Source organism: Sus scrofa, chromosome 17, assembly GCF_054392235.1.
Source record: "Sus scrofa isolate SSC_HxYL_T2T_F1_AM1 chromosome 17, Sscrofa_HxYL_maternal_Yorkshire_Landrace_v2.0, whole genome shotgun sequence".
Classification (NCBI taxonomy): Eukaryota; Metazoa; Chordata; class Mammalia; order Artiodactyla; family Suidae; genus Sus; species Sus scrofa.
The window spans coordinates 50,890,390-50,909,764 of record NC_139399.1 but is presented as its reverse complement, the minus strand read 5'-3'; the positions used below and the strand labels follow the sequence as shown (position 1 = coordinate 50,909,764).

At 44.6% G+C, this 19,375-nt stretch overlaps 1 long non-coding RNA gene across 1 annotated transcript; it reads left to right on the top strand.

The window, feature by feature from the left end:
* The first annotated feature begins 260 nt into the window (after positions 1-260).
* Positions 261-5,359, top strand: LOC110257425 (uncharacterized). The gene is made up of 2 exons (XR_002340000.2): positions 261-795; positions 5,121-5,359. It is a non-coding gene; the product is annotated as an uncharacterized LOC110257425 (long non-coding RNA).
* Positions 5,360-19,375: the final 14,016 nt, after the last annotated feature.

Below are 19,375 nucleotides of genomic sequence, written 5' to 3'. Positions count from 1 at the left end.
AGTTTGTCCCTGGGGGCTGGGGCCTGAGCCGGCCTGCGGTCTGCCTGCCAGACTGGGGGCACCTCTGGGCCTGCCTGTGGGTCTGGTTCCCTCACCCCAGGGCTCTCCTGGGAAAGCAGAGGTAAGGAGGGCCTGCCCAGAGTACTTTCGGGCAGCAATGACTTCAGTGTTTGTCCCTAAAATAAATGCACCACAGACAAGACAGTGTGGTCAGGGGCTGAGGACTTACTGTAAATACCAGCCCCGGGCTTCCTATTTCTGTTTCTCTGACTCCCCGGGGGGCAGGCGCCGGCCAGCTCCTTTCTAGCGCATCTCTTCTTACTGCTGCATCCAAGGAAAGGGCTCGGCCTGGACATTCCTCATTGGAAGGTCCCAGGAACACTTTGAGGGTTTGGAGCAGGAACCCCGCTCTCCCAGGGGGCTTATGCTCAGGGTCTGTCTTCCCCCAAGAAAGGGGCACAAAGCCTAAGTGTGAGGAGCTGTGCTGTGTATATTCTGAGAGCCTCACAACAAACCCCAAACATGGGAGAGCAAACAATGACATCTACGATGCAAGCATATGATAGACACTTTCTTAAAGGCTGTACCTGGTTCATCACATACAGTTCTCACCAGAGTCATAGGGTGGGAATCAAGACAAGAATGTAAAGATCCTTGCCTAAGGGCACCCCGTCTGTAAACTGCAAGTTCAACGCCAGCAGCCTGGCTCCAGACCTGCATTCTTAACTCCTGCTCTGTGCAGTGAAGATAAGAACGACCTCATCCTGCAGACGGAGGCAAGCTGTCCAAAGAGAGGTAAGATCATTTATCGAAGGACATGGGCTGGGTGAGAGGGGTGGATTTGCATCAAAGTTCAGTGGACTCCAAAGGTCCTCCCACTGCGCTGGGGCACCTCCTAGAGGCGGTTGAGTAGCATGTCATGGAGCTGTTGTTCTGACCCCTTCCCAGCTTCTGAGCAGCTGACACCCTGGGCTGCAGCTGCTGCTCATCTCCTAGGCTGAGGACGGGATGGATCAGCATTCACATGCACCTTCTTGAGGCCTTTCAGTTTGAATGAGTTTGCTGTTTCCAAAGGGAGATGTCTTTGGGGGCGTGGTGTTTCCTGCCTCTATGTTCCCTGAGGCTCCAAAGGTATATCTTGTTCAGCGTCCTGGGACTCCAGAGAAGATAAGCTACATTAGTCAAGTGATTCTTGCCAGGAAATCTCACAGCCGTCTCAGAGGCTGGCTGACGCACCCCAGGAGATGGATATATGTCTCATCCTATTTGGCACCTATGCTGTATAAAACTGTGAAGCCCCCAGGCCTTCTCCTCCCTAAGTGGGAGTGGTTGAGAGGGTCGCAGATAGGGCGAGAGGAGCTAGGGGCCCGAGTGGACCACATGGAACAAAAGTTGAATGCTGAGTCATTTCTTTCAAGCGAATCTGCCGAGGCCAAGTGAGAGTCATGATACCTTCCTGTCCACTTGAGACACTGGATGAGACACTAGGGTTGGATGATAGTAGGCTGCTTTTTGCAGATAATAAAGGTGGTCTCTCATTTGGGTTGCCTCTTTGCCTTGGCTGCGAAGATGCTCATACCGTATATTTATGCTGAATTATAACTTTTATCAAAAAAGTTCTTGGAGTTCCCTGGTAGCTTAGAAGTTAAGGATTCAGTGCTGTCACTGCTGTGGCTTGGGTTTGATCCCTGGACTGGAAATTCTGCATGCTGTGGGCATGCCCCTCCCCCAAAGAAGTTCTTGCATAGTCTCCTCTGTTTGAAAACTTTTATTTTTTTTTCTGAACTCTTATTATAAATCAACTGGGATTCAGATAAAATATTGCACAATTCTACTTATATGAGGGATCTAAAAGAGTCCAAGTCATAAAAGCAAAGAATAGAATGCTGTTTCCCAAGGGCTGAAATGGGAAAATTGCTGATCAGAGAGTGCAAAATTTTATTTACGTAAGATGAATGCTATCTAGAGATTTGCTGTACAACATTGTACTTGTAGTTAATTACACAGTACACTTAAAAATCTGTTAAGAGAGTAAAGTTTATGGTAAGTGCTCTTGCCACAAAAAGTTTTAACAAAGGAAAAATGTGACTAGTACATTTATTAGTGCTGAATACCACACAGCATAGGTCTCTAGTCACTATTCCTTCATTATTTGTTGATTGAATTTCTCAAAGATTTGGTGAGCACATCCCATACGCTAGGCTGCCATTCTTGGTACTGGGAGACTTTGGGGAACATGGCTAAGGTCCTGACTCAATCTGCAGGGTGGAAGTCAATCGCTAAACATGTAAATTTCGCACTTGCAGACATAACGCACGCATGCGCACTCTCTCACTCTCAGAGGGGCCAGCTGGTGTTACGTATCCAGGAGGGAAAAAAAAGCAGTGTAGGGAAGCTGGAGAGTGGTCGGGTTGTGGGGCAGGGAGGTGGGGGTTTTGCTGTTTTCGTTGGGGTCACAGGGAACCTCTGGGATGAGACCACGTGTGAGCAGAGACCAGAACATACCAATTACGGTCATGTGATGATAATGGGTAGAGGGAGCGCCAGCAGTGCCTGTAACCTTTACAACAGCCTGGGGAGTATTAATGGCAGTGGCTTTTAAAAAATTTATTTTCTTAATAGAGAAGGAGTCTGCGGCCAAACTAGGATGGAGACCCAGGTCCGTGTTATTTCCACTAGATTGAGGCACTGCAGTGGGTTCATGTGAAAGGTTTATGGCTAGACTTAGCCTGGCTTTGAATTTCTGCTCCCCCCACTTCGCAGCTGGGTGAACTCGAGCAAGCTGTAACCTCTCTGGGCCATAGTTTCCTCATTTGTAAAATGGAGATAAAAACAGTCCCTACCTCATTGGACTGTTTTGGTGATGAAGTGGCTGATTCTGTGTCTGGCATGAGGTTGGGACCCAGTGAATGTGAGCAGTTAATTGTTTCCTGATGCTACCTACCATCCTTTAAAGGAGATGAGAGGGAGTTCCCATTATGGATCAGCAGGTTACAAACTCAACTAGTATCAGTGAAGATGTGGGTTAGATCCCTGGTCTCTCTCAGTGGGTTAAGGATCTGGTGTTATGTAGCTCACAGAGGTGGCTCAGACCTGGCATTGCTGTGGCTGTTGTGTAGGCAGGCTACAGCTCCAATTCGACCCCTAACCTGGGAGCTTCTATATGCTGCAGGTGTGGTCCTTAAAAGAGGAAAAAAAAAAAGATGAGAGACACATCCTGAAAAGTCAGCCAATGGACGAAAGTGAGGAGAACATGCTGTGGGTAATGCCCTGATCTCCATCCCTGCCATGGGCTCAGGAAGATTTATTTTGCAGCAGCCAAGGCCTATCTTGTGTGCTGGGACAACGAGCCTGGAGATGGGGGCTGGACATGCTTTTCCATCTCCTTTGAATCTCCATATGGGCATTGATGGCTGCCCCTGTCCCTGAGCATTTGGAGGTGGCCTGAGGGGGACCCTGGAGTTGTCCAATGAAGGCTGGGCGGAGGGAGGGGGATTTGCCCAAAGAACAATGTAGCAATTGACCTTTCCTAAAAACTGTGCTGGTGAAAACCTCCGTCCTGCCCTCTCCCAGCCAGCACCTTCTATCAAAAGTCCCAAGGGAAGGAAAGGGACAGGGAAGACAGAGCCAATCAGACCGATGCCTAATGGTGTTTGGCTTTGTCCTCGAATGGCTCTGCAGGTCCCCTGTGAGCCTGTGTGTAGGAAATGATCTTTGCTCCAAATAAAGACTTCAGTGGCTTCTTTTTCTGCTGAATTTGAGGCTCATTCTCAGACGTCAGTGCTTTACTGTGAGAACAAGCTACAACCTCCAGCAAAAAGGAAGAGACAGTGGAAGAGGCAGCCCACGGGCCCAGTGTAGCAGCAGGCAGGGTGACTGACTCAGGTTCCCCTAGGACTTGGCTGGTTTTTGTTCTTAAAGTCCCCAGATCTCCTTGGAAGCAGTGCTGATCCTCTGAATGACCCTTGTGTCTTTTGAAAACCGTGCTGACAGCCCAGCCTCACTCCAAGCTCATGCCTCCAAACCCTCAGGAGCAGGATCCAGGGATCTGAATTTTTTACAAGTTGCCCTGGTGGTTCTGAGGGAGCCAGTCCATTGTCAGGCAAGGCGATGGGAGAGAGCAGCCCCTGGGCCCCCTGCCCATCACTGTGAGTGTCGTGTCCTGTCCAGAAGCAGTGGTCTAAACATATCCCTACGATGGGCTTTCTTAGGGGAGGAAAGGTGGAGGAGGGGTGGGAAGAAGCTCTCACTCCTGTTCGGAGACCCAGAACTGGTTGAGGGTGGAGGTGTGGGTGGGGGTGGCCTGTTGAGCCCATGTTGCCAGATAACATTTAAGATTTTCTTTTCGCCCTGTATGGGCATCTGCAGCTTTCTACAAGGGGCTTCCTTTGATAGAAGCTTCAAGAACTGGAAAGGCTGATTTGGAGTTCATTCATTCATGCATTTGTTCACATGTTCCATGTTCATCAGGCATTTATCGGACACATGTTATGTACCAGTGTTGTTCCCAGTTCCAGGAACCCATATGTTCATCAGGCATTTATCGGACACATGTTATGTACCAGTGTTGTTCCCAGTTCCAGGAACCCATGGTGACCTAGGCTGACGGGGTCCCTGGGTCCCTCCATGGTGGAATTTTTGATTCCAGCAGGGTCTGTAAAGCAACAGAGAGATCAAAAAGGGCAGCCAGCACCTGATGTTTGAACGTTTTCCATGGGCTCCTCTCCAGATCCTCTCTCCACCCTTCCTCACCCTGCTCTGTGCTCTAGGAGGCTGCCTGGTCACCCGCTGGAGCGTCCTTCAACCGCTGGCTTCTGCCTGGATAGGCGAGGGGGAGGCACAGTGATTGGAAGAAGTGGGAGGGAAGTTGGGGAAATTGATGCCCTGACTTCCTCCTTGCAGAGTCTCTGAGGGCGGGGGCTGCCTCCCTCCAGCAAGACGCCCACCAGTGGTCCTCTCCTTCCTTGTGGGCCTGGGGAGGTAAAGCCTCCTCAGCAATACCAGCCCCTGGAGGCTGCACCGGCTCTTCTGGGTCTCGATCCTTCTCTCGCTCCTATGCATACCCCTTTAATAAACTGTCTTCAGTTACTGCCTGGAGTGTACCATCTTTTTCCTTCCAGGACCCTCACTGCAGCAGTCCTAAAGTGCATCCACATTCCAGAAAATAACAACTCAATTCTCCAGACAAGTGTGCTCATCTTATTTTTAAAGAGACACCCACGTCACTGCTAAAGGAACATCAAATTTATGATTGTATCTGTGAACTCAGTTTTATAAAACAATGCGTTGACCATTAAGAAATGGAAATGGCTAACAGACTGGAAAAATCATCTTCACTGGAATAAAATAAGTGACAAGTCATTGAAAAGTGAGACCTTATTTTTACCCTCTCAGACAAACCCTGTGATGGAGGTCTAAGTGGGTCACTTAAGGGACTGTTATCAAAAGCCTTAGCATTTTTATTCTTATGCATCAAGCAATTCTTTGGTTGAGCGTGTCCACTTAAGGAAACATTCAAAAACAAAGGTTTTATGGACAGAGAGGTTCATCACAGTTTTAGTTAATACTAAAAAAATATAGAAAATAGAAATATTCTGTAAAAGAAGGTTGGTTAAAGAAATGATGTTATGTCCAGGAGGGAAGTGGTTAAGTGTATAGACTTAGACAAAACCTCCTCTGGTTACACCTTCTATCACAGTGCTAAGTGCTTTGTGTGTCTTGAGCCATCCAGTCCTCCCAACGGAAGCCGTGGGAGGCAGGAGCACGGGGGAAAGTGCTCAATGAATGATCAATTATGCCTTGTGAAATAAGTCGGGCAGGGAAAGACAAACACCATATGACATCCCTTGTATGTGGAATCCAAAAAAAAAAAAAAAAAAAAACCCAACAAACTTAGTGAATATAACAAATAAGAAACAGACTCATAGAGAACAAACCAGTGGTTACCGGTGGGGAGAGGGAAGAGAGGAGAGATAATATAGTGAATTATAGTGAATAGTAAAGGATTAAGAAGTACAACCTATTATGTATAAAATAAGCTACAAGGATATAGTGTACAGCACAGGCAATATAGCTAATATTTTATCATAACTATAAATGGAGAATAACCTCTAAAAATTGTGACCCACTCTATGGTACACCTGTAACTTATCTAATCATGTACCTCATCTATACGTCAAATAAAATTTAAAAACTTTAAAAATTACTTAGTAGAAAGACTCGTTTAAAAAGACCTATTAAAAGAGTATTAAAAGAATGCTTTTAAATATGAAAGGGCATTCATGGTATAAAATAAAAAATAAGAATATATAAAACACAGATTTGAGACTTTAGTTTATAAAATAATCCTCATGATTTAAACCCATAATGTCTATGCTACAGTGATAAAACTGTTCGTATCTGGCTAGTGTGATTACTATTGCTTTTAATTTATTTTTTTTACTTTTCAAATTATTTAAAATAGATTATTATTAGCTTTCTGTCTGTCTCTGTCTCTCCCTACAGAGAAATAGATGGATGATAAAAAGCAAAAAGATAAAATGACCTGCAATCCTACATCCCAGGTATCTTCTGTACACACACACACACACACACACACACACACACACACACACACACACACACACAATTAGCCTAGTTCTCAGTGTAAAACAATACAAAAAGTTTAAAAACAAATCCTAAAGTCTTCTTTCTCATCTACGAGCTTTCCAAATGAAACTACTGATAATAAATCCTTTTTTAAAAATTACTCAATTAATTTTATTACATTTATAGTTGTACAACGATCGTCACAACCCAATTTTACAGCGTTTCCATCCCAAACCCCCAGCGCATCCCCCCACCCCCTTACCTGTCTCATTTGGAAACCGTAAATTTTTCAAAGTCTGTGAGTCAGTATCTGTTCTGAAAAGAAGTTCATTGTGCCTTTTTTTAAGATTCCACATATTAGTGATAGCATTTGATGTTGGTGTCTCATCTATAAAAAGGAAAGAAATAACGGCATTTGCAGCAACATGGATGGACCTAGAAATTACCATGCTAAGTGAAGTCAGTCAGACGGTGAGACACCAACCTCAAGTGATAATAAATCCTTTTGATTCATTGCAGAAGATATGCATATGCCAGCAGATCCAAGTTTTTTCCAAATAAACCTGTATTGATTTTATCATCAGAAAATTGTAGCATGCATGCATTTGAAATGTGGGCATTTTTATTGTCACTCCCTCGAGATGCAGACTGGGGTCCTGACCTGACCGGGGAGGATCAGCCGCTTAGGCACTACCCCTTGGGTGGGAGACCCAGAGTCAGGGTAGTGGCCATTGGCCTGGGTCTAACCACCTAGGATAGAATCTAGAACTCACACAGCTCCTTGCTTCTCAGTTTCCCCATCAGAGGAGTGGTTCAGATCCGGAGCCCTGGACATCAGACTTGGGAACCATCACCGGCATTAAGACACTAGTATTGACTCTGCGTTCAAGTACTGTTGGTTGCTGTAGGGTTTCCACGAGCATGACTATCAGCCAGTTTCCTATGTTCTCGAAAGCTCTAGTTGTGGTTCTTCCCAAGGACATTAGCACTCTGATTTCTTCTGTTTCCTGAACCTCCTTCCTCACCCCTCCTTCAAACCAAATGGAGTGCATTTTGTTTTCTTTTACTTTTCCCAATCTCCCCCTTGCCTTAGTCCAACTTCCTTAGAATTTGGGTCGTTGCTTGCACACACACACACACACACACACAAAACAGGGAACCATGAGGTTGAACACTCATATTGGGCAATAACATATAATGTTCATAAAATTAACTGGAAGCTGTTTCTCTTGATGCAGTTCCCTACCCACTGAACTCATGTGACTTTTGGATAAATCACTCATACTCTTGAAGCTTCCGTTTGTCCTAAGTGCAAAAAGAGAATGCTATATTGTCTTTGGTACAACCCAGTCAGTGATGTGTCAACGCTAAAGAAACTTCCATTTCCTGAGCACAGGGGAGATGCACAGTGGGGAATTTACAACAGTGTTTGGAATCAGGGGTCACAGACATTGTATGGAGGTGGAGGAATTTCACCAGAGCACAGGAAATCAGGCAAAATGGTGACAGGCATCTGTCCTGAGGTTTCACTGTGGCTGCCATGCCAAGCTTTCATCCATGAACCCAGAACATTCCTGCTTTTATTTGGAGGGTGTGTGGAGTTCAGGATTCAAGGACAGAAAGATTGAGTTGAGTCCTTATTTTTTAACCCACCTGTTCAATGACCTTGGAAAGCCCTCATGCTTGTCAGGTTCTCTGAGTCACCTTCTGTAACATGGGTACCATCTTCCTTCTCTGGACAGCTGCTCTGACAGTAAGATGAGGTCGTGGCAGCAAAAGCACTTTGTAGACACCATGGATGTTAGGAAAATGAAAGGCATGTTCTGAGTTCCGGGATGGATAGTGGCGAGACTGAAAGATCTCTTTCCTCATTTTTTATTTAACCTGCGTGAGACATGTAAACAGTTTTCATATGTACCATGTGGTCTTCTAAGAACTTGATAAATATGAACACACTTAAATTCCCCTAATCCCTCCATGAGAAAGATATAACTTAAAAAAATATTTACCAGTTGATTACATAATAAAGGATGTGATAAAGATATGATAAAGGATACAGATGATCAGCCAGATAAGGAGACACACAAGGACAAATCCTAAGAACATGAACGTCTGTCCCTAGGGAGTTGGGGTGTGTCACCTAACCAATATATGGCCGTGTTCACCAACCCAGAAGCTCTCTGAATTGGGGGATTCCCCCCCCCATTTTTAGGGCCCCACCAATGGCATATGGAGCTTCCCAACCTAGGGGTTGAATCAGAGCTGTAGCTGCTGGTCTACACCACAGCCACAGCAACTTGGGATCTGAGCTGTGTTTGCAACCTACACCACAGTTCACGGCAACGCTGGATCCTTAACCCACAGAGTAAGCCCAGGGATCAAACTCTTGTCCTCATGGATACTAGTTGGGTTCATTTACCCATTGAGCCGTGATGGGAACTCACTGAATTGGGGGATTTTTATGGAGGCTTTATCATGTAGACATGATTGATCATTAATTCAATTTACAGGATGGGGGGGTGGTGGGTGGACAGAAAGTTTCAAGCTTCTAATCAAGGCATGGTCTGAAAAGGATAACAGCTCTTGTCCTTATTTTACAGTTGAGAAAATGGTGGCACAGAGAGGTTGAGTAACCAGCCCAAGGCCACACAGCTACTAAGGGGCAGAGCCAGGACTGGAACCGAGGCTGCCTAGCTCCAGAGCCCATGCCCTTCACCCTGACCCCTGCTGCCTTCTTTGCTATGGTGTTTGGTATAATAAAGATAGCAGGAGACCTAGCGCAGACAGCTTGTTTATCTCGGTCCAGCCACTTGACTGTGTCGTCTCAGGGAAGGGCAGTTCAATTCTTTGAGCCTTGACTTCCTCATCTATAAAATGGGCATTAAAAATGCCCACATCCCATGATTTTTGCAAATGTTAAATTGCGGCACCTGTGTGGTCCATGTGGGCACTGGGCGGGTGCACAGGGAATGTGAATCAGGTTTGCCTGCAGAGCTCTTCCAGGACCCAGCTTCGGTCACATGCTCGGTTACTGATTGATTTCAAACCAGGGTAGGGAGGCTTTTGTTTACTCGTTTGAACTCCCTCAATGATGTCCATTTCTCAGGTCCACGGAGTCAGTTCTTAGACTCCTATTTCAGAGTTCCCATTGTGGCTCACTGGTAACAAACCAGACTCGTATCCATGAGGATTCGTGTTCGATCCCTGGCCTTGGCCAGTGGGTTAAGGATCTGATGATGCTGCAAGCTGAGGTCTGAGTCGAAGATGCAGCTAGGATCTGGTGTTGCCATGGCTGTGGCTTAGGCCAGCAGCTGCTGCTCAGATTCGACCCCTAGCCCGGAAACTTGCAGGTGCAGCCCTAAAAAGAAAAAAAAGAACCATTTCCTTTGGGCTCTGAAGGGCAATAACCCCACAGTTTTTGTGTCCACCTCCCCTTCTAAAAAATTGCCAGTTAATTTTAGGGTTGGAGAGAGGTTCTGATGAGGGCCTGCCCACGTGGGGTTAAGGTTACCAGCGGCCTCTGCCTCTGGCCAGACTCTCTGGGAAAAGCAGCCACCACTTCCCGAAGCTCGGTGGAGGCAGGAACAGGGCCAGGGCAGTGGGCAGGGCCCGGGCACGACCTTTCCAAGATGTTGGGAGCTCCGCCTCCGCAGACCAGACCCACAGCCCATGGTTTTTGCAAAGGAGGCAGTGCTTTTTTTTTTTTTTTTTTTTTAATCAAGAGTAGCCCAAATGGGTTATACTTTTCATACCGTTTTAACTTTAGAAATAGCCTGACATTTGCTATTGCAGAAAACTGACCCCATGTCTGCCTTCCATGAAGTCCCTTTAAGGAATAAATGCTGACAGATTATCTTGATAATAAGGATAATAAGTCAGCCACATTCTTTCCTCTCCATGAAGGTATCACAAACCATGTATTGATTTTTTTAAAGAAAAGAAATAAGGAGAAGCAGGTACCAGTTAAGAATAAAACTAACAGTTTATTGCCCTCGGAGCTTTAAGGCCAATGGAGAGTAGAAAAACACTTGCCTTTTCCCCCTATATTTTGATCTAATAATTAGGCCATCCTGTAAATAGCCTTATGTTAAACATGAAATGGTCTGTCATTTGCTCAGTTTTCTGCACCGAACTGTAAAAATCAGCCAGAGATCTTGGTTCTCTGAATTTTGCAAACCTCGTCTCCTTTTTCAGGCTGTTTGAAAAAAAAATTTTTTTTCCTCTCTCTCTTTTGCTTTGCATGGGTTCATCCTAAGTCTCTTCTCCTCACTTGTTTTAAAATTTTGCTATTGAAAGAATTTCTCATTCATTTACCTAATTCCACGAGCCTTGACTGAGGACAAACTGTATGGGTTTAACTTAGATGGTGAGAAGTTCTACAGAAAAATATTAAGCCGATAAAGAAGAGATGGAAGTTCCTGGTCTGTAACACTAAAATAATAACTGCTTTTTTTTTCCCCCATGGAGGTAGAAATTAAAAACCAGCAAAATATTTGAATGCTGACCTGCCACACACGTGTTCAACTGGGTCACCCTGTATTTTTGTGCGTGCTGTGATTCTTTGCCTAATAAATGTTTGTTGACTATATAAGTAAAAGTCTTTCTCTATCTGGAAAGTCAGCTCAAACCAGTTGTTTGTTGATGCATCCCACTTGCTAAGAACTGTGTCTAACACACTGTATGCTCTCATTTAATAATGTTGAGCGAAGAAACAGTTGACTTCTGCTTTTCTGTTCATTTATTCAACATTCAAAAAGCCTTTCCTTCTTTACTTTTTTTTTTTCTTTTTGGGTTGTGCCCCTAGCACATAGAAATTTCCTGGGTCAGAGAGCAAACCTGCACCACCGCAGCAACACGAGCTGCTCCGGTGACAACACTGGGTCTTAACCCAATCTGCCACTCCTCATAAAGCCCTTTCTGAAGCACCTGCGTTGGGGCGGAAACTGAACTAGCTGCTGGAAATTCAATCCAAGACAAGGTTGACCTGGGTTTTGTCTTTTCTGATCTTCCAGGAGAGGGGAGGGCAGGGAACTGACCAAGGCCACACACACTCTGTCCTAAGTGAGAAGTTAGAGAGATTTGGGGATACTGTGTTGGAGGGTGTATCGGGGTGCCCCACCCAGACTGGCGGAGTGAAGGAATGGTGGGCAGGTAAAGATAGGGCCAGGAAGGGTGGGCAGTTGGGTTCTAGAGGATGAAAGAACATGCCCAACAGTAGGAAGTGGGAGGAACTGAGGATGTCATTGAATTGAGGAGCGGGGATTGCGGAGAGATGGGGCTGGGGGAGTAAGCAGAGGCCCAATTGTGCCGAGCCTTCTAAAGGATTTGGATTTAACCTTTAAAGACAGGGTAAAGCCATCAGTGGGTTTCCAGGGGACCAACTTTTGTTTTGGAAAGATTGTCTGGTTGCCCTGTGTAGGGTAGATTTAAAGGGGAGCTCCCAGACAGAGAGACACCTGGGGGAAATGTGATTTATAAAATTGTGTGGACCCACATGTGTCATCACCAAACACCTGCAAATAAAGGATGCTGTCCTGGGTCGTAGAGAATGGTTGTCTACTTTTTTAGGACTTGGATCCGAATCTCCATATGACCCTGGAAGAATTACTTAAAATATTCTCTTGGATAGTCCCTGATGCTATAAATACCAGTCCTCTGGTGGCTGAGGGTAGAGTGGGTGAGAAAGGAGTTGGGCTGATCGGAATGTTCAGCCACGATACACTGAGCTTTCTTCACCTTGCTCTATTCCTCTTTATATTTCATCACTTGGCATTCTCTAAAGGGCCTTATTTCTTTTCATCCTAGAAGTTTTGGAAGTGTAATAGTATGAAGCACAATATCAATATTGCATAAAGGATAACCTCCTTCTTATAATTCATTCACTCATCTATCTACCTACCCACTTACTATTTGAGTGTTTTTCAACCATAGGTGAAGTTTCTCATGTAATTCATCTTGGGTGAGGCCCAGGCATTGACATTTTATTAAAACTCTCCAGGAGTTCCCATTGTGGCTTAGCGGGTTAAGAACTTAACATAGCATCTGTGAGCATGCGAGTTCAATCCTTGGCCTCACTCAGTGGGTTAAGGATCCAGCATCGCCACAAGCTGCAGCATAGGTCACAGATAGGGCTTGGATTCAGTGTTGCCATGACTGTGTGTAGGCCTGCAACTGCTGCTCAGATTCAATCTCTAGCCTAGGAACTTCCCTGTGCTGCAGCTGTGGCCCTAAAACAAAATGAAACAAAACAAAACAAAAAGAAATAAAAACTCTCCAGGTGATCTTAATGTGCCCCTCGGAATGTGCCTCAAGGTTCCATAAAGGCAGGATCCTTGTCTCTTTCATTCCTGTCAGATCTCCGGTGCCTTGGGCAGTGTCTGGCACTGAGATTGTGTTCAATTGGAAGTTCCTTTGTGGCTCAGCACGTTAAGGATCCAGTATTGTTACAGCTGTGGCGCAGGTCACAGCTGCAGTGCAGGTTCCATCACTGACCCAGTAACTTCCACATGCCATGGTTGCAGCCAAAAAAAAAAAAAAAAAAAAAGAAATTATTAATAAAAAGAGAAATAGCACTCAGTAAATATTTGTAGAATATATTAATCACACTCACATAAAAATTTGATTGAGCATTGCCAGATTTTCTCCAGCTGATGATCAAGATTATCTTGGATGATTTCCCACAGGCAACCATCAGGTACCATGTAAGGACCACTGAATCTCATACTGGAATGAGGTTAGGCTATGTCATCCCTTATCTTGTCAAGTGATTTCTTCTCAGGTGCTTTGTCCTATTTATGGTCACCTGGTGCCTCTGGACTGCCATGACTGGGGACTAATTCTTGACCCAGAAGGATGCAGGCATGATGCTGCTTAGGTGGAGCAGATGTGCGTCATCATGCCAAGACCCCACGTACATCTTTCAGGTACCACATCCATCCAGTCGCTCCATCACTTCAAACTAATGCTTGGGACACCAGTCCACGTTTCTGATCTCTAAGCTCAGGAGCTGCCCTCTCCACCTCGGTTTGTCTTGCCCTTTTGCCTCTGCAAAGCCTTGCCCAGGTCTTATTTATTCTTTGCTTCCACCCCCTCATTCTTTGTCCCCATTGCTGGGAACTGAATATTTGGAAGCTCAAGTCTCCCGTTATGGTGCTGGCTGCCACCGTTCTCTTGACCCACAAGACTGTCTTAGCTGATGCAGCAGGAGTTTATTTCACTTGACTCCAATTTAACTGTCCTGAGCCCCTTCCTTATATTGCCAAGAGATTTCCTAATAGATATGTAGCCCCGCGATTCAGGCAATTATTCACGTATTCCCCCACATCATTAGTTTTATGGAACACTGCCAGGGGGCATATTTTTCTTTCTCAGGACTCCAGAGAATAAAGGAAATAGAACTCTTACCATGAAGTCATATTAAGGAGTTTATTTCTCAGAAAATACCCCATAGCACTTTTATGAAACCTTACATGGAGAGACTGCATTTAGGAGAAGAATTATTTTTACCTCACCTGCTGCCATGAGAATCACTGTCCAGGCCTCCAGCCTTTCAGAGCAGGGCTTTACAAAATGTTTCTGTAGTATCTACAGACTACAAAGAGGTGCCCGTGGTTATGGGAGGGAAGCTGTGGTTCGTGCTGGGTGTTTTTGCGTGTAAGTGGAGTGGTTATATAATATAATCATCCAAACAGATGCAATGGGGGGGGCGTTATTTTTAGTTACATTGAAATAACAGGTGTAAATCAGGACCATCCTGGTCTACAGGGACATATGATTATCCTAGACTTCAGGCTTTAATGCTATATCTTACAGAAATTTCCCTCCATGTGTCAGCTGATGGAGTAAAAACATAAAGAATGCAGGCCAAATATTAGATTATAACCCAAAGGAGTGTTTTTCACTAACTAACTGGAGAACAAAGGGTGGTGGGGTGTATCAGCTAGCTCTTGCTACAAAATGCTGCATAACAAACCACCCCCAAACTCAGTGTCTTAAAGCATCAACCATGAATTCTCCCTCTTCTATCTGTAGGTTGGTTGATCTATGCTGGGTTTGAATCCAGGCCCAGCTCTGCGGCACATGCCTTTCCTGATCCATGGAGCAGCAGGCCAAATGGGACATGCTCTTATCATGGCAAGGGCAGAAGCCAAATTGAAGCACAGGGAAACATGAGTTTCCTCCTAACACCTAGGCTTGCATCTAGTACATGCTGCTTCCACCCACGTTTCATGAGTCAAAGAAAATCCTACGGACAAGCCCAACCTTAATGGGTCAGGGAAATATACTCTGTCTTGAGTAAGAATTGCTCTAAAGGCATAGAGAACTTTTTTTTTTTTTTTGTCTTTTTAGGGCTGTACCTGTGGCACATGGAAGTTCCCAGGCCAGTGATCGAATCAGAGCTGTAGCTGCCAGCCTACACCACAGCCACAGCAATGGTAGAACCAAGCCATGTCTGCAACTCACACCATAGCTCATGGCAATGCTGGATCCTTAACCCCCTGACTGAGGCCAGTGTCCTCGGGTTTGTTGCCACTGAGCCACGATGTGAACTCCAGGAAGTGTGCATTTATAATTTCTTGGCCTGCTTGTATATCTCAGCCCTATTTTCCTTCATCTTAGCTTGCATTTTGTTTTTGCATTTTACATTATTTTTCATTTCCTTTCCCCTTCTAAATAGAAGCCATGCTTTCTTGCAATTTGTTGAGAACAAAATAGATGGACTTCCTAAGATTTTCTTCATTATTTTTAGTAAGCAAATTTAAAGACATGCCTTTTCTCCACATCTTTGGGAAACACTTATGCTAGACCAATACCTGGCAAACTTATAGATCCAGGAAGGGGCTCAAGAATTGGAAATAGGAGTTCCCTCCTTTAGCTCACCTGACTAGGCTCTATGAAGATGTGGGTTTGATCCCTGGCCTTTCTCAGTGGGTTAAGGATCTGGTGTTGCCATGAGCTGTGGTGTAGGTCACAGACATGGCTTGGATCTGGCATTGCTGTGGTTGTGGTGTAGGCTGGCAGCTGCAGCTCCAATGTGACCCCTAGCCTGGAAACTTCCATATGCTGCCAGTGCAACCCTAAAAAGCAAAAAAAAAAAAAAAAAAAAAAAAAAAAAAAAAGAGAGAGAGAGAGAGAGAAAGAAAGAATTGGAAACAGTTATGCAATCTCTCTCAAGGAGCATTAGGCTAAGGGTGGTTTGATTTTCTTCCCCCAGACCTCTAGCAGGAGGCTAGTTGAATTTATTCAACCAGATGCAGGCTGAGAAGGAAAAGTTAAGAGTGTTACAGGCCAGTTTTGTCTACTAGAAGCACGATGCTCATCCTTAGTGAAAAAAACGAATGTCTAAAGAGGAGAGAATAGAGAAGGGAGAGATGGACAAAGACCCCCATGATTCAGAATATTCATCCTGCTCTGGTAAATATGACCCAATGGATGGACTCCTTCCATTCACCAATGAGATTAATCATTTTTCTTCCCTTAGGATGGGGGAGTGAGATGCTGGGGAGAGGAGTGGCAAGTGTTCATGCCTGTGCTGCTCCTTTCTGAGGAGGCAAAGCAGAAACCCTCTGCTTGTGGGATAAGGGAAGTATTCTCAACTCATGGTCTTTTCTGTGGGATGACGGTGGATCCACAGGGTCCCACCAGGTGGACGTTTGCAGTGGTGCTGGTGGGGCTGGCCTTCCCATCCATTGCTTTGCCCCTTCCTCCTATAGAAACCTTTGGACAAGCACTGCTGTGGTCTTGGCAGCCCCTGTGATTCTGAGTCACCCCCTGCAGTGTCTCCCTCTTCCTCCGGCCCAAAGTATCTGGCCCCGAGCCTTTGCCTACCTGCTGTCAGAGCCTGCATGGCCTCTCAGATAGGTGATGCCAGGTAGAGAAAGCTTAGTAATCAGACCAACGAATCATGCTGATGAGGCCTGGTTCAAGAATGGATCATCTCTCCCAGCGAATCTCTTGTTTGATGTTTACACCAATTAAAAGGCTATGGGGGAATGACTTGTGTTGGGGGGTTCAGGATCAGAGGAGGGTCGGTTAAAAGGAAGCATTCGAGGAAGGAGATTTCAGGGCCCATCACATGTCAGCCCACAAATGATGAGAGACTGGTCCATGTTCAAGGATGCTGAGACAGCAGTGGTGGTGCTCATGCCGATGGAGTGTTCAGAGGCTGAAGAGCAACCAGAAGGGATGGCTCCTGATCTCCGGGTCCTGTAGAGTCTCTGCCATCCCCTTTTCTCCACCTGTGCCATTCTCCTGGTTCAAGTCTCATTTTCTCTAACTAGGGCTCTTGCAATAGCTTTCTAACTGTTCTGCCTTACTCCAGCCTCTGCCCACTATACATTGCAACTATAGTTGTCTCTTCTGTTTTACCTTATTTATAGAATTAGGAAAAATATGTAAAGAAATACATAAAAGTCTATCATATAGCTAGATAGACATTATAACTAACTCTCATTATTGCCACGCCAAATCAATAGATGACAACTTCCTGCCAAGTTTCATCTGCCTGTCTGTCTGTCTATCTATCTATCTATCATCTATCTATCCCTATCTACTGTTTATTAAAACATAACATACCTATGGAAGGGCACACATTCCATAATTGTAGAGCTACTGAATTGTCACAGCGGGAATGAAGTCACGTAACCAACACCACAAAAAGAAACAGAGCGTTACCAGCTCCCCTTTTCCCTGCTTCTGGTCAGCCTGTCTCTGCCCACCCCCACAAAAGGGAACCCCTATCCTGAATCTAGGACCCTAGACTAGTTTGCCTACTTTTGAACTTTATGTAAATGCGGTCACACAACATGTGCTTTGTGTGTTGTATTTATTTTGAATCCTCTTTTAAAAAGGCATTTTTTTTTTTTTAAAGATAAACGTGAAGTCCCCTCTGTTTTAGTTCTAATTCTTTTTCCTTTCCCACAGACAACCACATACCATCAGTGTATTACATATTCAGTTCATGCCTTTGTATGTTTACATCTGGGTATAACATTTGCTTTGGATGTGTTTTGTTTTTATTTAAATAAGTGGCTTTACAATGTAAAAAAGTCTTGCTGCTTGCTTATTTCACAGGGTGAGCTTCCTAAACCACACAATGGGTTATGGGTTCCTTTCTTTTTTATACTCCTCTCTTCCCACATGGTTGGGATAATGTTTGATTCTTTCTCGTGTTCTGTGAGTCTACCTCGGTGTCTGATGCTTCTCTATCAAAGTGTTTAAGGTGTCCAAATGATTGAATGAATGAATGAACAGAGGAACAAAATCTCTCCATCGTGGACTTGAAAGTCCAGAACAAACACCCCCTCTTCCACTGGCCCCCTTTTGGGGAACCATGTCTTTCTTCTCTTTTTATTTTTTTATTTTTATTTTTGGCTCCTTTGTCAATGTCTGTCTATAACACTCCCCGAAGACTTAAGTCCCTGAGAAAGCCCAGCATAGAAATTTGACTTTATAAATTGTTCCTTCAGAAGAGGTGGACATTTCAGAGCTGGGTAGGATCTCAGTAGCTGGGTATCTAATCTGTTTTCCTGAAAGAGAGGACAGCTGCCCTCTTTCTAGGGTCTTTTTTTTTGACTCCAAACAAAAATTATCACAGAGGTCTAAGAAAGTTGCAAGGTTCAATTCACATCTCAACATGTGGAAGAAACATCAATCATCCTGAGTTAGCCAGCTCTGGGGTTTCTGTTAAAATCTGTGGGTTCTGCCAGCCAGGCTCTCCGGGGGTGGAGGTGGGGTTAGTACCCAAGGGAGATGGGTTGATGTGGAGCGGGAAACCAGGGCAGTGTGGATGAAGGAAGACTGGTCCCGTATGACCAGCCTTACTACGGCGGGTGCTCTGAGGACCCCTGGGCTGCAGGCTCAGTACTTAGGTTCATTCAGCCCCTCCTGTCCCTGCCCCCAACCCGACCCCTCGCCTGGGAGTCAGTCTCCATCCTCATGGAAAAATGCCCTTTTTAGATTTTTAAAGAAAGTCTTGGTTGTGCCATTGTCTGGATGATTGGGATAAGTCCGCAACCTCTGTGATATCCAGTGTCCTTTAACTGGGCTGTGGACATATTATTACTTATTTCATGGATTTGTTGGGAGAATTAAACTCTGAGTGTAAAGAATGTGAAAATGTCTGGCCCCCAGATAGCACTCATGGTATTTACCTGCTTGTGTACATAAGTAGGCCAAACAAAAGAAAGAAATCCAATAAATGCATTAATATACCTACAGGCTCATTACACACTTTTTAGGGTCTGACTTTCTTTCTAAACATTTTATCCTAAGCATTTTCCAATCTCATTAAAAACACCTGCTCAACATTGCTTTTGATAGTTGCATAATATTCTAACATCTGGTTGCACTGTAAGTATACCTAACCATTTCCACATTGTGGACCATGCTGTTTATTTTTAATTGTTTTATCAAGGAGAGTTCTGAGGCCAGCCCAGTCCGACCTTGCCTTAATTTTCTTTTTTAAAACTCATTTGAAAACATGTTTTGCATTACTTTTGCTTTGCTTTGTTTTGTTTTCTGCTTGGGATACTTATAATTTATTTTTTCTTTGCTCCCAAGATATGGGTTTCTTTTTTTATCAATTATCCTTGGTATAGCATATAATATTTTGTTTTGCAATCTTAGATCATTTTTTTTTTTCGGTTCAGGAATGTTCTCCCATAGATTTGATTGGTGTTTCAGGGTCATTACTTTTTTAAAGACTTTTTTAGGAGCAAATTTTTTTTTTTCATTTTGTGAATTGGATCACTTTTTTCTTTTCTTCATACATGCCATCTGCTGCCTC